Source organism: Palaemon carinicauda, chromosome 18, assembly GCF_036898095.1.
Source record: "Palaemon carinicauda isolate YSFRI2023 chromosome 18, ASM3689809v2, whole genome shotgun sequence".
In the NCBI taxonomy this organism is placed as follows: Eukaryota; Metazoa; Arthropoda; class Malacostraca; order Decapoda; family Palaemonidae; genus Palaemon; species Palaemon carinicauda.
Window position 1 is genome coordinate 108,719,055 of NC_090742.1, and position 18,782 is coordinate 108,737,836.

Consider the following 18,782-nt stretch of genomic DNA (forward strand, 5'->3'; position numbering starts at 1 on the left):
GATCACTTTGTTGCTGTTGCTCCTCGTTCGCCTCCGTCTGAGTTTGCTCTAGGCTTAGCTGCTACCAAGCCTGCCTTTACTAAGCTAGTGCTTTCTCGCTCTTCTAAGAGGGCTTTACGTCTTCTAGGCGACTGGTTGGATACCAGGAGGAGTTTGGGGAAGACGGTCTTTGCCTTCCCACCTTCTAAGCTTGCTTCTAGATCGAGCGTCTGGTATGACACGGGAGAAGTTCTCGGCTTGGGAGTCCCTGCCTCTGCCCAGGGTGACTTCTCAAGCCTCGTAGACTCTCCCCGTCTCCTGGCCATGAGACGCTCGAAGATTTGTTGGTCCTCCTCGGACCTTGACCATCTACTTAAAGGCGTATACAGGGCCTTTGAAGTTTTTAACTTTCTTGATTGGTCATTAGGAGCATTAAGTAGTAAGATCTCGTCTGCCGACCAAGATGTATCCTTACTTATCATGTCCTGTATGGACAAAGCCATCCGCGATGGCTCCAATGAGCTCGCCTCCACCTTTACGTCGGGAGTCTTGAAGAAGAGAGAAACCCTTTGCTCTTTCCTTTCAGCAGGAGTTACTCCCTGTCAGAGATCGGAACTGCTCTTTGCTCTCTTATCAGCGGCCTTGTTTCCACAACAACTGGTTAAGGATATAGCTGCTTCGCTTGTGCAGAAGGACACACATGACCTGATGGCGTCCTCTGCTCACAAAGGGGCTCCTTCTTCATCCTTTGCTGTGAGACCCAGGATCGAGACTCCTGCGTCTAGATTTATCCCGCCCTTTCGTGGCAGAGCTCCCAGCAGGGGAGGCTCTCGTGCCGAGGGAAAGAGAGGTAAGAAGAGAGGAGCCAAGTCCTCCCGTGGCAGAGTCTGACTGCCCACAGCCTCAGACAGCGGTAGGGGCCAGATTGAACAGCTTCTGGCAGGCCTGGGAGAAGAGGGGTGCAGACCAAGAGTCTGTTCTGTTGCTCAAAGAGGGGTACAAAATACCGTTTGTACGCAAACTTCCTCTAGTAACAACTCCCATAGACCTCTCTCCCAGGTACCGAGAGGAGTCAAAGAGACAAGCCCTAAATCAAGAAGTGTCTCTGTTGCTAGAGAAGGGAGCGGTGGTGAAAGTCTCGGACCTTCAATCACCGGGGTTTTACAACCGTCTCTTCCTAGTCCCAAAGCATACAGGAGGTTGGAGGCCGGTGCTAGACGTCAGTGCGCTCAACGTTTTTGTTACGAAAACAAAATTCACGATGGAGACCACGAAGTCCGTCTTAGCAGCGGTAAGAGAGGGAGACTGGATGGTCTCTCTCGACCTACGAGATGCGTACTTCCACATTCCTATACACCCGGATTCCCAACCGTTTCTGAGGTTTGTTTACAGGAATGTGGTGTACCAGTTTCGAGCCCTGTGCTTTGGCCTCAGTCCTGCTCCTCTCGTGTTTACGAGGCTCATGAGGAATGTGGCAAAATTCCTTCATCTATCGGGAATCCGAGCCTCCCTGTACTTGGACGACTGGCTTCTCAGAGCATCGTCCAGTCATCGCTGTCTGCAGGATCTACATTGGACGTTGGGTCTGGCCAAGGAGTTGGGACTTTTGGTCAACCTAGAAAAGTCCCAACTGATCCCATCCCAGACTATTCTATATTTGGGGATGGAGATTCGCAGTCCAGTTTTTTCGGGCTTTTCCGTCTGCCACCCGAATAGAACAAGCCCTGCTCAAAGTCCAACTAATGCTGAAAAGAGAACGTTGTTCAGTCAGGAGTTGGATGAGTCTCGTAGGGACTCTCTCATCCCTGGAGCAGTTTGTCTCGCTAGGGAGACTACACCTTCGGCCTCTCCAGTTCCATCTAGCCTCTCACTGGAACAAGGGCAAGACTTTAGAGATGGTATCAATCCCAGTCTCCGAACCAGTAAAAGCATGCCTGAACTGGTGGGACAGCAATATCAGTCTGAGAGAGGGACTGTCCCTAGCAGTCAAGAACCCAAACCACGTGTTGTTCTCAGACGCGTCGGATTTGGGTTGGGGTGCGACCCTGGACGGTCGGGAATGCTCGGGTCTGTGGACCTCAGTTCAGAAGAGCATGCACATCAACGGCAAGGAGCTATTAGCAGTCCACTTGGCCTTGATGAAATTCGAAAGCATTCTTCGAAACAAAGTGGTAGAGGTCAACTCAGACAACACCACAGCTTTGGCGTACATCTCCAAGCAAGGAGGCACTCACTCCCACATGCTGTACGTGATCGCAAGGGACCTTCTCATATGGTCAAGAAATCGAGGCATCTCCCTGTTGACGAGATTCATCCAGGGGGACTTGAACGTCTTGGCAGACTGTCTCAGTCGGAGGGGTCAGGTGATACCCACGGAATGGACCCTCCACAAGGACGTGTGCAAGAGTCTTTGGGCGACTTGGGGTCAACCCACCATAGACCTCTTTGCCACCTTGTTGACCAAAAGGTTACCGATCTATTGCTCACCAGTCCCAGATCCAGAGGCGATCCACATAGACGCGTTTCTACTGGACTGGTCTCACCTGGACTTATATGCATTCCCACCATTCAAGATAGTCAACAAGGTACTGCAGAAGTTCGCCTCTCACGAAGGGACAAGGTTGACGTTGGTTGCTCCCCTCTGGCCCGCGAGAGAGTGGTTCACCGAGGTACTTCAATGGCTGGTAGACATTTCAAGGAGTCTTCCTCTAAGGGTAGATCTCTTACGTCAGCCCCACGTAAAGAATGTTCATCAAAGCCTCCCCGCGCTTCGTCTGACTGCCTTCAGACTATCGAAAGACTCTCAAGAGCTCGAGGCTTTTCGAAGGAGGCAGCCAGTGCGATTGCGAGAGCTAGGAGAGCTTCTACCATCAGAGTATACCAGTCGAAGTGGGAAGTCTTTCGAGACTGGTGCAAGTCAGCATCTGTGTCCTCTTCCAGTACCTCTGTAGCCCAAATCGCAGATTTTCTTTTACATCTGAGAAATGTTCGCTCCCTCTCAGCACCAACTATTAAGGGCTACAGGAGCATGTTGGCTTCGGTCTTTCGACATAGAGGCTTAGATCTTTCCAACAATAAAGATCTCCAAGATCTCCTTAAGTCTTTCGAGACCTCTAAGGAACGTCGTATGGCAACTCCTGGATGGAACTTAGACGTGGTCCTAAGGTTCCTGATGTCAGACAGGTTTGAGCCATTACATTCAGCCTCCCTGAAGGATCTCACCCTCAAGACGCTTTTCCTAGTGTGCTTGGCTTCGGCTAAAAGGGTCAGTGAAATTCATGCCTTCAGTAAGAACATCGGCTTTTCCACAGAGAAAGGCACATGTTCACTTCAACTTGGTTTCCTAGCCAAAAATGAACTGCCTTCTCGTCCTTGGCCTAAGTCTTTTGATATACCTTGCCTGTCAGAGATCGTAGGCAACGAACTTGAAAGTACTGTGTCCAGTTAGAGCTCTTAAGTTCTACTTAGGTCGTACTAAGTCCTTACGAGGTGGATCTGAGGCCTTATGGTGCTCAGTTAAGAAACCATCATTACCTATGTCAAAGAATGCTTTGTCATATTTTATCAGATTTTTAATCCGAGAGGCTCATTCTCACTTGAATGAAAAAGACCGATGCTTGCTTAAAGTTAAGACGCACGAAGTAAGAGCTATAGCAACTTCCGTGGCCTTTAAGCAAAATAGATCTCTGCGAAGTATTATGGACGCGACCTTTTGGAGAAGCAAGTCGGTATTCGCGTCATTTTACTTAAAAGATGTCCAGACTCTTTATGAGGACTGCTACACACTGGGTCCATTCGTTGCAGCGAGTGCAGTAGTGGGTGAGGGTTCTACCACTACATTCCCTTAATTCCAATATCCTTTTAATCTGTCTCTTGAAATGTTTTTAATCTTGTTTTTGGGTTGTACGGAAGGCTAAGAAGCCTTTCGCATCCTGGTTGATTTGGCGGGTGGTCAAATGTCATTTCTTGAGAGCGCCCAGATTAGGGGTTTGATGAGGTCCTGTTGTATGGGTTGCCGCCCTTGATAATTCAGCTCCTAGGGGTCTTTCAGCATCCTAAGAGGATGGCTGGGCTTCGTGAGGAAGACAGACTAACAAGGCAGAGTAATCGTCTAAGTCAACTTCCTTACCAGGTACCTATATATATTTGGGTTTTGTTATGATATAACTGTCAAAAACTCTAAGCATATACGCTGTAAACTGTATTAATACTGGTCTCTACCCACCACCATGGGTGTGAATCAGCTATTATATATTCACCGGCTAAGTTAAATATTTAACCCTGGATAGGTACGATGGGTCGTTTGCGACCCCGAGCGTCAAAAAAAAACAGGTTTTTCTCACGTGACTCACCCCCGTGACTGAATTTGTGGGTGATCGACCTGCAGGAGGTGTCTCCCCTACACGCTCTAGTAGTGTCCAGATGTGCATTGCTGTAGCTGTACTCCTTCCCCGATTTCTGAGACGCGTCGGGGTCGAGCGCGACCGAGTTTACCCTTCTAAGGTAGTTTGCATAATTATCAAAGTTATTACGTATTATGAAATTGTCGTAGAATGGTGCAACTTGTATAGGTTATCAGTTGTGGAAAGTCTTGGTGGATTGTTTGGCTACCATGTGCATGATTTTTTTTTTAGTTAAAATGTCGTTCATCACCACGAGGACCATTTTACCGCGAGTGCCCCTTTTTCATTTTTTTTCATTTTTTTGCCAAGTCATTTTTCCGTAAGATATTGCCAAATAGGGTCGTAAAACTTTTGCTTGTTTAGTGTTGGAAAGTGTGTCTAGATGATCTGGCTACCCATGCATGACTTTGTTTTTGTCAGATACGACGTAGTTATTGGTATATTGGGTATTTAACTGCGGTTACCAATTTCTGTTTTTTTTCAATATTTGTAAAAATTACTACGTAGTAAGGAATTGCCGTATATTATTCATTTTTTTTTTCATGTTTATGTGTTAGAAAGTGTGCCTTGATGGTTGGGCTAACACGTGCATGTCTTTTTTTTTTATCTGAGATGCCGTATATTAGAATGTCGGGCATTTTACCGCGAGTGTCCCTTTTTCATTTTTTTTCATTTTTTTGCCAAGTCATTTTTCCGTAAGATATTGCGAAATAGTGTCGTAAAACTTTTGCTTTTTTAGTGTTGGAAAGTGTGTCTAGATGATCTGGCTACCCATGCGTGATTTTGTTTTTGTCAGATACGACGTAGTTATTGGTATATTGGGTATTTAACTGCGGTTGCCAATTTCTGTTTTTTTTCAATATTTGTAAAAATTTACTACGTAGTAAGGAATTGCCGTATATTATTGATTTTTTTTTCATGTTTATGTGTTAGAAAGTGTGCCTTGATGGTTGGGCTAACACGTGCATGTCTTTTTTTTTTATCTGAGATGCCGTATATTAGAATGTTGGGCATTTTTCCGCGAGTGCCCCTTTTTATTTGTTTTGCATTTTTTTGCTTAGTCATGTTACCGTAAGGAATTGGCAAGTAGTGTCGCAAAACTTATATTTTTATAGTGTTGGAAAGTGTTTCTAGATGATCTGGCTACCCATGCCTATTTTTTTTTTAGCCAGATATGGCGTATATATAAGTATGTGTTCGATTTTCCTGTGATTGCCATTTTTTCGTTTTTTCCCATTTCTTTCAAAATTACTACGTACTAAGGAACTATCACAGAGTAATATTTCATTTATATGTTTATTTGTCGGAAAATGTGCCTTGATGGTTTGCCTAGCACGTGGCTGAAATTTTTTTTTTCTGAAATACCGTATATTAGAATGGCCATTTTTCCACGAGTGCCCCTTTTTATTTGTTTTGCATTTTTTTGCTTAGTCATGTTACCGTAAGGAATTGGCAAGTAGTGTCGCAAAACTTATAATTTTATAGTGTTGGAAAGTGTTTCTAGATGATCTGGCTACCCATGCCTATCTTCTTTTTTTAGCCAGATATGGTGTATATATAGGTATGTGTTCGATTTTCCTGTGATTGCCATTTTTTCGTTTTTTCCCATTTCTTTCAAAATTACTACGTACTAAGGAACTATCACAGAGTAATTATTCATTTAGATGTTTATTTGTCGGAAAATGTGCCTTGATGGTTTGCCTAGCACGTGGCTGAATTTTTTTTTTCTGAAATGCCGTATATTAGAATGTTAGCCATTTTTCCGCGAGTGCCCCTTTTTATTTGTTTTGCATTTTTTTGCTTAGTCATGTTACCGTAAGGAATTGGCAAGTAGGGTCGCAAAACTTATATTTTTATAGTGTTGGAAAGTGTTTCTAGATGATCTGGCTACCCATGCCTATCTTTTTTTTAGCCAGATATGGCGTATATATAGGTATGTGTTCGATTTTCCGGTGATTGCCATTTTTTCGTTTTTTCCCAATTCTTTCAAAATTACTACGTACTAAGGAACTATCACGGAGTAATGATTCCTCTAGATGTTTATTTGTCGGAAAATTTTGTTTACTTTTTTTTTGATTGAATATCATCAAATTTTTTTTAGCTAAAATATATTGTTTTACATTTTTTTTTTCGATTTTATTTCCCTTCAAAAAAATTTTTTTGGGTCAGAATTTTAATTTTATAGTCGTAAAATAATCGACAATTATCCAGCAACCCACCATAAAATTTTTATGCATATCCAAGAATAATTAGATTAGTAAATAACACCTTGAAATTGACATACCCTTCCTACATTTCAAGTGGCAGATTAGGGAGTCTGAGTCAGTGTGGTTGGCGGCCATTTTGTGGACATATCCGAAGCGTAAGCTGCCCTATCTATATATATTCTTGTTCCCTATAGAATTTGTGATATTTTGGTATATTTTTACCTGCATAAATATCATATTATATATTAAATATATGTATTTTTTTACGAAATTTCTAAGTACTCAAAAAATTACCTTTAGATATGGCCCCTGATATAAATGTAATTTACAAAATAATGAAGATTTTTTTACATATTTCTATTTTAGGATAACATATGTTTATTCCCTAAAAAAAATAGCCACTTCCTATTTCATTTGGGTACCCAAAAAAATTCATGAAATTTGGACAAATTTTTTTGGCCAAAAAAAGTTACCCTTTTTTTCTCATTTCAGATCTTCACCTCCATGGGTCTGACTTCATCCAAAATACATCAAGATGTGTCCTAAACATTCAAGAATCAATTCCTAAAAGGATTTGTGTATATATGTATAAACTTTTTTTTTATGAATTTTTATGTCAGGTCTTTTTTTTTTTCTACTTAATTTTTTATAATATTTATAATAAATAGTTTTTCTGCAGATAAGTAGTATTTATCTTTACAGTTGTTTTAAGCATTCATTGAAGTTTTTTTTGGCAAAAGAAAAAAGGAGGTTACTGCAAAAACTGATTTTTCAAGAATTTTTTTTGGCATCGGGGTCGTTCGCGTCCGAGTATACCCTTAAAGGGGTGTCCGAGGAGCGTACCTATCCAGGGTTAAAAATGATATTTTGATTATAAAATAAATTTTTGAATATACTTACCCGGTGAATATATAATTGTTCCGTAACCGAAATACAAACCACGCTATTTACAAAGGGTATTACTTTTAGCGTAGCTGAAATGGCGAGCCATTAGAATTTAACGAGGGTGTATTACCCCCGCGCTAGTTAGCGGGGGGGGGGGGGGGGGTGGTAGGGGAGTGGTAGCTAGCTACCCCTCCTCCCCCTCACACACAGGTGAATACTCACTTTCACTTTTGGCTCGGACTGTGACAGACGTCTCTGTCTTGGTCCTCGCTTGGCAGCCATTTTTTGTTTTGTCTTTACTTAATCGCTTACTTTTCATTTACTCAATATGTATTTAAACATGTTTTCATGTTTGTATATATATTTGAGTATAGAAATGAGTAAGTTTCCTTTTCAGATTTGTGTGTGTAGTGTACGATATCTACGTGGAGGCCTCGGCAGTTAGGCCACCACAGCGTAATTTTATGGGTGGCGATCGAGTTTGACTTATGTCTTCCTCTCTCTCTCTCTCTCTCTTGAGGTCGTTCACCCTTTTACTACGTGTTACTACGGCCTTGTAGCCTAGCTTCCTTTCCGTGTAGGGGGTTGCTACGCCGTACGTTTGTCTCAATTAGTTATGAATCTAATTGTAGTTGTTTTTTGTTTTTCGGGGTTTTCGTTCTTTATTTAGTGTTCATTCATTTTTAAATTTCATAATTACATAGTTACATAATTATAATTGTTATAATTCTGTTTTGGTTACAGCTCTCCTTCCGCGAGTGTAAGTGGCTGTGAGGGCACGTGCCTGTTGTGTAATTCTTGTTCCTTTCCCTCGGGATTCCTCTTCGGAGCCTTCCCGGGGGAATGAATGTGTACTAATTACGGGATTCCTCTTCGGAGCCTTCCCGGGGGAATGAATGTGTACTAATATTATTTGTTTTATTTTTTTACAGTTACCGATCTAGTTCGTTTCTGTAATATAGCAACGGTGTGAGCTGTCTGGTTGAGTCCTGGGGATTCGGCTGTTGCTGCCTCCCCCCTTGTATTTTCGTCAGGGGCGTGTCTCCTCCTACTGGTAGTACTCCCGTGACGACGGACAGCTCTCCAGTTCATTTTAGAACACTCAGGAGGCTTGCCTCCTTGGGCGGATAACTTTCCTTCCGAGGGAAGTTTTTCCTGTCCAGGCTTGAGTTTTTCCCCTTTTGGGGGGTTCTTCTCTTGCCTTTTTTTCGTGCGACTATGCTCTTGGTGCTGAGCGGTCGCACCTGCAGTTTCGCTCAAGGGGCTGGGCAACTGCAGGAGCTCCTCTTCGGAGGATTGCTCCTTTTAGGTCACTGGCTGACCAGTCTCTTCCACGAAGTGTTTCTCTTTCGTTCGCGAAAGAGTACACTCATAGAGACTCCTCTTCGGAGGTTTCTTCTGTTGCTGTTGCTGTTGGCCTCCCTCGCCGTAAGGCCCACCGTCCGCCTCGTCGTAAGGGCCTCTCATCTCCCTATAAGGGTGCTTGAGGCGCCTTTTAGGATCTCCGTTTGCAGCCTACAACTCCTTTTCTCGATCTTCCGCCTTGGTGCAGATGGACAGCAGTCTGATCTCGTCTTCCGACGGGCAACGGTCTTCCCGACGGACAACGGTCTTCCCGACGGACAGCGGTCTTCCGACGGACATCAGTCTCCCGGCGGACAACGATCCCTTCGGGGCAAAGGGTTGCCCCCACGGGGGTTCTTCCCTTGCGTGTCAGGGTTTCCCTGCACGCCCTTCTGCTCATCAGCGCTCTCCTGTTCGTCAGCGCTTTCAAGATGATCTTCCCTGCGGTCCCTGTTGGTTCCTGTTACGCGCCCTGTGCGCCCACGTTCGCCCTCGTGATCTAGAACTTCGGTTCAGGTCGGGGTCAAGGACTCTTCTTTGCGCAGGCTTCCACGCGTAGCCTTCTGCTCGTCAGCGATCATCAGCTCGTCAGCGATCATCAGCTCGCCAGCGATCATCAGCTCGTCAGCGATCATCAGCCCGCCAGCGATCATCAGCCCGCCAGCGATCATCAGCCCGCCAGCGATCATCAGCCCGCCAGCGATCATCAGCCCGCCAGCGATCATCAGCTCGCCAGCGATCTCCGGATCGCCCACGTGTGTTACAGCCGGCACGCCAACGTTCTCCAACACTTCTGAAGGAACATGGTTCGCCAGCTACTAGCTCACCTGCGGATGCTGATCGCCATCGCGCGACCCTCAACTGCGGATGCTGATCGCCATCGCGCGACCCTCAACTGCGGATGCTGGTCGCCATCGCGCGACCCTCAACTGCGGATGCTGATCGCCATCGCGCGACCCTCAACTGCGGATGCTGGTCGCCATCGCGCGACCCTCAACTGCGGATGCTGATCGCCATCGCGCGACCCTCAACTGCGGATGCTGGTCGCCATCGCGCGACCCTCAACTGCGGATGCTGATCGCCATCGCGCGACCCTCAACTGCGGATGCTGATCGCCATCGCGCGACCCTCACCTGCGGATGCTGATCGCCATCGCGCGACCCTCAACTGCGGATGCTGATCGCCATCGCACGACCCTCAACTGCGGATGCTGCTCACCATCGCTCAACCCTGCGCATGCTGATCGCCATCGCGCGACCCTCAACTGCGTATGCTGTTCGCCATCACTCGATCGCCCACCTGCAGATGCTGTTCGCCATCGCGCGACCGCCAACCTGCGCATGCTGATCGCCATCGCGCGACTCTGGCATGCTGATCACTATCACGCGACCCTGCGCATACTGATCACCATCGCGCGGCCCGGCGCATGCTGATCACTGCTCGCGATCGCTCACCTTCGCATACTGCTCGCCCACGCACGATCGCTCACCTGCGCATACTGCTCGACCATCGCGTCGGCATAACACAACGGCGGCAGCGCGTTTCCTCGCCATCGCGCTAACGCTTGCTTTCGCCGCCTCGGACTCGCTCTCATCCACCTGCCCACCCTCACGACCGCTCGCCTGCGCGCCCGCGCGACCGCTCGCCCGTGCAACCGCGCGACCGCTCGCCCGTGCAACCGCGCGACCGCTCGCCCGTGCAACCGCGCGACCGCTCGCCGGTGCAACCGCGTGACCGCTCGCCGGTGCAACCGCGCGACCGCTCGCCCGTGCGACCGCGCGCCCACACGCCCACGTGCCTGCACGTCTACGCTCATGCTCTCCAATGTTCGCCCACGCGCGAACCAACGGTTTTTTCCATCGCGCAGACGGATGGTGTTCCGTCGCGCGAACCTACAGTGTTTCTTCGCACAAATGTCGGCTTATTTCTTGCAGTATCCATTGCTCGTCTATGGGTTATCGCTCGCCGACCACCAGGAATTCCCGTCGCGCGAGCTCCAGGGCAATTGCGACCACGATTCCCAATGGGGTTTTCGCAGCATAACCAGCCTGGCGAGTTCTTCTGGAGCGTATTTCCAGAACACTGCCTCACCCCGTAAACACTGAGCATGGCACTTGCAAGAATAGGAGAAACTTAAGGGAGATCTGAGCAACACTCCTCTATTCCTGAACCTGGGTTAGCCCTTCCCCGTCATTCCCTGGAGGGATTTTTGGCGGGGGGGCTTTCCGTTCGAGATTTCTCCATCGGACAAGGGGTGACTACTTACCTCTTCCTCTGGGAGCTTACCAGGTTCTTTCCCTCCTCGGTTACGGCCCGAGGTTTGGTTCAAGGAAGCTACAGGAAGATCATTGGTACTTTCCTCCTCTCGAGCTCAGGCACCTTGGCCTTTCGTCGTTAAGTATCTAACTTGCGGACAAGCTCGATGTTGTACCATCTGGACGCGCTGACTGAGGGCTTCCTTCGGGTGTCTCATCTGTGGAGGTCGACGACCTCAGACTCCCTTCCATCCTTGAGAAGAGTTTGTTTGTGCCCAAGGACAGAGACTTAGACAGCTGCTGTGCGGAGTAAATCGACTTCCGGTTTCACTCCTCCAAGGCGCTTTCTTCCAGACTCTGCAGGGCTCCAGCGCCCTTTTCTATCAACCACGTCGGCCTAAGTTATCGGCTACGACAACTGGGACAAGGTGTCCAATTGCAGTTTCTTCCTGTCAGGAACAGATGGCACGGGAGACTCCCCCGGGGGGACATAGTCCTAAAAGGAGTTCAAGAACTCTAGGATTGCAGGTTTTTCGCTGGGAGGATGCTTAAGGTTACTCATCCGAATGACAGCTTCCCGATGCCCATTCCCGCACAATCTCTGTGAGTAGCCAAGGATATCGCGCCTGCCGTCTCTGTCAGCGAATTCAGTGTCTCTGAACCTCTATGCCATAGCGTCAGCAGAGTTGCCCGGTTGGGCAGAATGATCCATACCTTAGGCGAAGGTCTTCCTTAGGATCATCGACGGCTTCACCCCCGGCCCCCCTCAGTCGATCCTTTCTTGTAAGGAAGGATCTGAGAGGGGATGTCCATAGTCGACCTCTCAGCCCTGATCAAGTTTGTCGAACAAACTTCGGCCAGCGTAGACCAGCAGAATCGATCAGACTGGTAACGAGGCGACAGGACTCCTTAAACCCTGGATCGGAAGGACGGGTACTTTCAGTTTCCATTCCATCCATCTTCCAGGGTGCTCGTCGAATTCAGCCTAGACTGCAAGTATTCCTGCTTATGATGCAGTGTGGCTATCCCGCCGTGGCATAGCAGGTTTGTTTCCCCAGAGAACTCTCCCTGCCTTCCTCTTGGCCGCTCAGATGCAGGCTTCTGCCTCCTCTGCTGTTTGGAGGGCTGGTCAACTCCGGTAGGCTCGGGTTTCGACCTTCTTCAGCGCCGGGACAAGCTTCCGGATGCTTACCATGAGTGTTTCCTCATGGTATTTTGCTTGGAGCCTTCTCTTCCTCTGCCTCAACATCTGGAGTATCTGGCCATGATATTGAGTCTACCGCCTTACCACATTGGAAACCCCGCTTCTCGTCCGTCCAGCGAGGTTAAGCAACGTCGGTACTTGGATGGGTGACCACCTGGGGACGCCAGATTCTGTTACCACATCCTCCGAGCCTTCCTTTCGGTTGACTGTGGCAAGACTGAGGAGAGTCGCAGTACCTGTTCTCAGTCAAGCAGAGCTTTCAGCCCTACCTTGGAACGTTTCCTAGTTCTTCTTTCCTCATTGACCCGTCTATAGTCCGAACGGTCGCCTCAGGATAAGTTCCATGTGGGGCGATCCAAGTTCCGGTGGCTTCAGGCAATGTTCAACCGGACTCCCTGCCCCTATGGGACCAGCGGAACTATTAGACCTGCAATGGGTGTTGACCTATGGAGCCTCTTGATGGTAGTGGATATTCTCGTCCTTTCCCCACATTCTTGATGCGGTTCTCGGACTCGTCAAAGGAAAGGGGGGGGGGGGGGGCATGTTCCGGTCCAGGCCTATGGTCAAGACCTGAAGGATACCTCTCCATCATTCAGGCAGGCTTAGGGGCCTTAGTCTGGCCCCTCTTCAGATCCTACAGCTCCTGCCGAGTCGCCCCTTTGCGCGTCGACTTCATTCTAACCAGCAGGGGACGCATTTTCACACCTTCACATCTTGCAGTAGAGATACCGGGATGATTGAGATTCTCTCAATACCACCATCGGCTCTCTCATTCCAGGCAGGGGAATGTTTCTCTCAGACTATCCGAGCAGAACCTCATAGAGAGAGTGTACCTAGGGGTCTTTGACCTTGGGTAACCAGCAAGTGCTGGTCTGGGGGACCTGATCGCGACAGCTTGGAACCTCAAGCTTCCGCTAGTCTTCCCCCCAGTCTCAGACCCCGAGACTCTGGCAAGATGCATTCCGGTGATGGTGGGACAACTTCGACGCCTGCGTCTTCCCTCCTTTTTGTCTGCGGACAATGGGTCTCAACAAGACCAGGTTGTCTGTCAACCTTTCAATGGGAGAGCTCCACTGGGACTATGTGCAGAACGGTTCCTGGACCCTCTGCTTCCCCTGACGGAACTCCCGGGAGAGCTTCTCCCACGGCGCAGACTACTCAAGCAACCACACTGCGACATCTCTCCCGAACCGGGGCGTCGCTTCGGCTTCATGCCTGGAGACACTACGCTTCCTCCTCTAGAAGAGACAACCCGCTACAGTCGCGGTACGGAGGTCGCGTCATCTGCGATAGTCATCCACAGGGGTCTCCCAGGCAAAGTGAAGAGTCTAAGGTGGTTGGTGCCGTGGGAGATATACCTCTTCCCTCTTCTCCAGCAATAACGGTCTTATTGCCTTTCGGCGGGAGGAAACTCCTTTCGGCTCTCGGCAATGAAGCCTGTCGCTCAGCCTTTCCCTGACCTTCAGGCTTAAAGGAATAACTTTTTCCTGCCCGCTGGATCTATCCTCGCTCATGCGAAGCTACGATCGTCCCTGCCCTAGTCGGAGGAAGACCTCCAACTTGGAGCATGGCTCGGACTTTTAGTCCTTTAAGAGATCTTCTCAGGACCCTTTTACGACAGGCCTCGGATTGTATTCCGCCTTGGGTCTTCTGCTCACTCTGGCCACGGCCAGTGTGTAAGCAATCTTCTTGGTCTCTTACTACTCCCCCCTTTCTAAGGAAGAGGGGAAGGCAACATTCAGGCTCGCTCCTGAGTTGTTGGCTAGACTCAGAATCTGAGGGTCCCGGCCCTTCGGTCCGATTCATTCAAGATTTCGAGTCTCCATTCTGTGTCTGATGTCCCAAGACCTTCTCTTTCTTGCCAGTAAGGAATCGAGAGGTTAGCGCTGGGAACAGCTGCAGTTTGTCCTCAGTTGCAGCCGATTTGGGAACACAAGGAGGACATGGGGGGAGAGTCACCAGTATACCTCTTCAGCCCGGACTCAAGGACATTCATCTCGACCTGTCTTCAGACCCTCCCCCGTCACGTCGCCCTACAGCACGATGTGGGATACATCGCAACGTCCCTCGCCTTCGAGTAATACTACTCTGTGACGCAGGTGCTACAAGCTGGAGTCTGGAAGCGTCTGATGACCTTCGCAGCCCGCTTCCTGCAGGGCGTGACCCACAGGAGTCTCAATACGTTTTCTATCGCTCTGTGGTGGCTACACAACTGCTGGTCTAACCTCAGGCTCCTTTTTGGACAGGTAGCAGAAGGTTGAGGGCATTGTTATCAGGTTTTAGTCTGCATGAACGAAAGAAGTATGTCTGGCCCTTACTTCTTTCTTCATCATCCCCTCTACGGGGAAGCAGCATCCTGGTCTCTGCATAGCTGACCTCGAACCTCTGCAGGTAAACCATGCTTCCTTGTGTTCCGAGTATTGAGTCAATACTGTCGCGTTCCCCCATACCCTGACGAGGTGGTATTGGGAACGTCCTAACCCAGAGTTCCTTCTGGAACTCCAGGTCAACTGCCTAGGACGGGTCACATTTCTTCCTTCACACACAAGGGGAGGAGGGGTAGCTAGCTACCACTCCCCTACCCCCCCCCTGCTAACTAGCGCGGGGGTAATACACCCTCGTTAAATTCTAATGGCTCGCCATTTCAGCTACACTAAAAGTAATACCCTTTGTAAATAGCTAAGGTTTGTATGGTTAGGAAAAATACAAATTATCTTCGAATTTGTCATATTAAAGGCCCCCCCTTCCTCCCCGATAGAGACACAGCGGGATGAGAAGAACTGGAGCTGTTTACATGTATATGCGGTATCTGGCCGATAGTTGGCGCTGGTGGGCACATCCGCAACCTTCATAGCGATCGCTCGCGAGTTTTTGTGTTTTTCTGTCGAGCCGCCGGAGACGTCAGCTATTATATATTCACCGGGTAAGTATATTCAAAAATTTATTTCATAATCAAAATATCATTTTAAAAGAGAACGGATAATAAAACGTGTAATTCTTGGGTAAAACGTAATATGTATACTGTTTATATGTGGGTATTACATAAAAGGAATGGTATAGCTGTACTGGATCAAGTAAAATACTTGAATAAACCGGACAAAGTAGAATACTTGAATGTGGCAGGTAAAATGATGTAGGGGGAAAATGAGAAGGGGTTATAAGAGAAGTAATCCTATTGGTGGAGGCGGAGTTTATGAGCAGGTGGGAGGAGTTTATGCCTAGAAGATCGAAAACTGCTATGTACAAACGAACGAATGAGACCGACTACGACTGACCCTTAGAATGTCAACAAATAAATGAAAAATATACCGTTAGTATAGGATATAGATAATTAGCATATTTTTTCGTGGGTTTATTATAAATCCAAGAAGGTAATGTATAGAGAAGAAAAGGCTTGTTTTACCATTGTATACTGTTTCCCCATCCAAAAACCCCGAGTTCTCACTGGGGGTCCCCCATTATTGACGGATATAGATACAGTATACAGTATATATATTTCTGAAACTATTCATTTCCGACTGCAACGAGTGTCATTTTCGAAGAGAACGGACCTACTTCTATAGAAAAAAGTACTTTTTTTCCCTAGGTTACATTACCCTGTAATAAATTACAATGATACCTAAGTAAGCTAAGATTATTACAGTCTAAGGTGGGTCGTAGGGGAATGTAATCCCTGGTAACCAAGTAGGTAAAAATATATCTCCTAGGTTAGATTAGGTGGGGAACCTCAGGTGAGGTGGGTAGTGTGTATAATGTTGGTCACTGATTTTTTTGTTTACTAAAATACTCGCCTGGTCTGCTGACGCGCATACCCCTTGCCAGAACAGAGGAACAACAAAATAATGTTTAATTGCGAGCATAGTGTGTCACGACGGACCTAAGACCTGTAAGTGAGTAATTAACATTGGTTCATTAACCAACATACTCATAGATACAATAGGATAGGGGTTATGACAATAGGAAGTATTCTTGTTTGAAAATGTCCCGTCCGTAACTATAATAAAACCTAATTTTACCTCTTGTTTTTTTTTTTTTTTGCGAGGAGCTGGCAAGTAACCCAACGATCTACCTACGTACTGGTTAGGTGGTATTCTTGTGTTTATTTCCCTTTAAAAATATGGTTCTTCAGTTATAACCTTTATGAATTTTAGAATGTTTGAAGTTTATAGAATATGGGTTTCCTTTATTTATTTGCATCAAAACAGTTCAGAGTACCTGTGAATGCACCAGTAACTATTATTATTTTCTTCATTAGGAATATTGTGCTAAAGTAAATTTATTCCGTAACTGAAATACAAACCACGCTATTTAATATTGGTAATTACTTTCGGCGTAGCTGAAATGACGAGCCATTAGAATTTTAACGAGGGTTTACTACCCCACCGCCAGTTAGCGGGGGGTAGGGAGGGTAGCTTGCTCCCCCCCCTCACACACACACCTGTGCTTGAGCTCACTTTGCTCTCGGCTTGGGTGGTAGTCGGACGTGTCCGCTGTCACCCTCGCCTTCTTTAACAGTCATTGCTAATCTTTTTGCTTTTCCTTTGACAGTGTGTGTGTGAAGTTGGCCTCTGCGATGCGTGAGTGTACTGGATTACCTGACCGCCCTTGTGGCACGTATATGTCGGCGGTCGAAACGGACCCCGACACCTTGTGTCCTTACTGTAGGGGCCAGCGGTGTGATAAGAATAATGTGTGTGGTGTGTGTAGGGAGTGGTCTACCTCCCAGGAGGAGAGGTTTTCCCGGTGCCGGAAGAAGAAGTCCAGACGGGATATTTCTCCTTCGAAGGTTTCTTTGAAAGGAGAAAATCCCAAGGGCTCTTCTTCCGTGGCCCAAACCTCCTCCGAAGCTCCCACTCGATCGGTTTCTTCCAAGAAACTGTCGAGTGGTAGCGTAGGCCGTAGTTCTGTTGACCGATCTCGGGTTTTGGGAGAGGGAGTTGCCTCCCATAGCGAGGCAGCTCCTCCTCCTCCCCTGGGGGAGGATTTTAATGTAAATGTGTCTAATAATGATTTGTTGCAGCTTTGGGCTTCCTTCCTCGCCAACGATCTCCTGCGCGCCCACCATCTTCTGATCTGGGTGCAATGGGGAAGGTAACCTCTTCCCGTGCTCGCCAGCGCTCACCAACGCACAATCGATCGCCGACGCGCCATCGGACCCCACCTGCGTGGTATCCTTCATCTGCGCGCCATTGCGCGCAGTCTCCGATGCGCGCCCACGAGATTGCACACACGCGCCCTGCGCGCCCACCACCACAGCCAGATGCGTGCCCGCGCGCAAGGGATATATCCCCTGCGCGCGCGCCCAACGTTATTGCCCTTACGGGCTCTTCGGCCAGATCCTGCGTGCCTGTGCGCGCGCGAACAATCGCCTTTGTGCGCGCGAGCGCTCATCCAGCCTTCTGCGTGCCCTCTGCCATCTCCAGCCCGTGCCCCTGCGCGCCATCGCTTGCCCGCGCGCTACACAAGGCAAATCCCATCGCGTGAGCGCCAGCGCGATCCCACGCGTGAGGCTGCAGGACAACGCGCGGCCAGGTCTTCATCGTTGCCCCCCCCCCCCCCCCCCCCCCCCCGCAAGCGCAGAACATCGCGCTCGCCTGAGGGAGGGAGGATTCCGGATAGGTCCAGGGACTTTTCTCCTTCTTTTCAGGCAAACCCTCCTTTGGTAACTCCTCCTAGGGATCGAACAATCCCCTTCCCTCCAGAGGGAGTTCCTGACAGCGCAGCTGTCAGTAAGCAGCCTTGGTTTAGGTCCCTGGTCAGAGCGGTCATGCAGGCTTTTGAGCCTGTTCTCTCTGAGCTGGGCCACAAATCATTGGCAGCTTCTACTCCCCTGAAGAGGAGTATCTGACGTGGTAACTTCTCCAAGGGCGAAGCTGACTCCTCGGAAGTCTTTGAGGAACGCCTCCTCACCCCCCCAGACTTTTACTCCCTCCCCTTCGGACGAAGATTTCCCGTCCTCAGGGGAGTCATGCGAGGTGAGGTGTTCCCCAATGCACCAATGAGGGAAACCCCACCTCGCGTCGGGAAGTCTTCTCGGGTAGGGGTGGGGAAGAGCCTCCCACCATCACTGTTGGAGTCCTGCATCCCTCCCAGGAGGGAGTCGAAGGACTCTTAAGACTTTGCCTAAGTCATCCTCAAGGATTAGACCGGAGCCAGCCAAGCCCTCAGAGAACGTCCACGAGTCCCCCCAAGAAGAGCCTTTGGGGACAGGAGACTTTGTTGCTAGCCCTTCAGGAGGGGAGCTGCAGGAATCAGAGCATGCCTTCTGGCAGGTTCTGACCCTTATGAGGAATCTCAATGTGTTCCCGGATCCAGATATTCCCCCTCGTGAGGGCAAGGACACGGTCTTGGACCGAGTCTTTGGTACTCAAAAACCCTCAAAGGCCAGCGCGGCTTTGCCCTGGTCTCAAGGGGTTAAGAGTGCCAGAGACAAGGTTGAAGGCCAGCTCTCCGAGCTTGCCTCCTCCAGCCGATCCAGCGCCGGTAACAAACTCCTCCCGCCTCC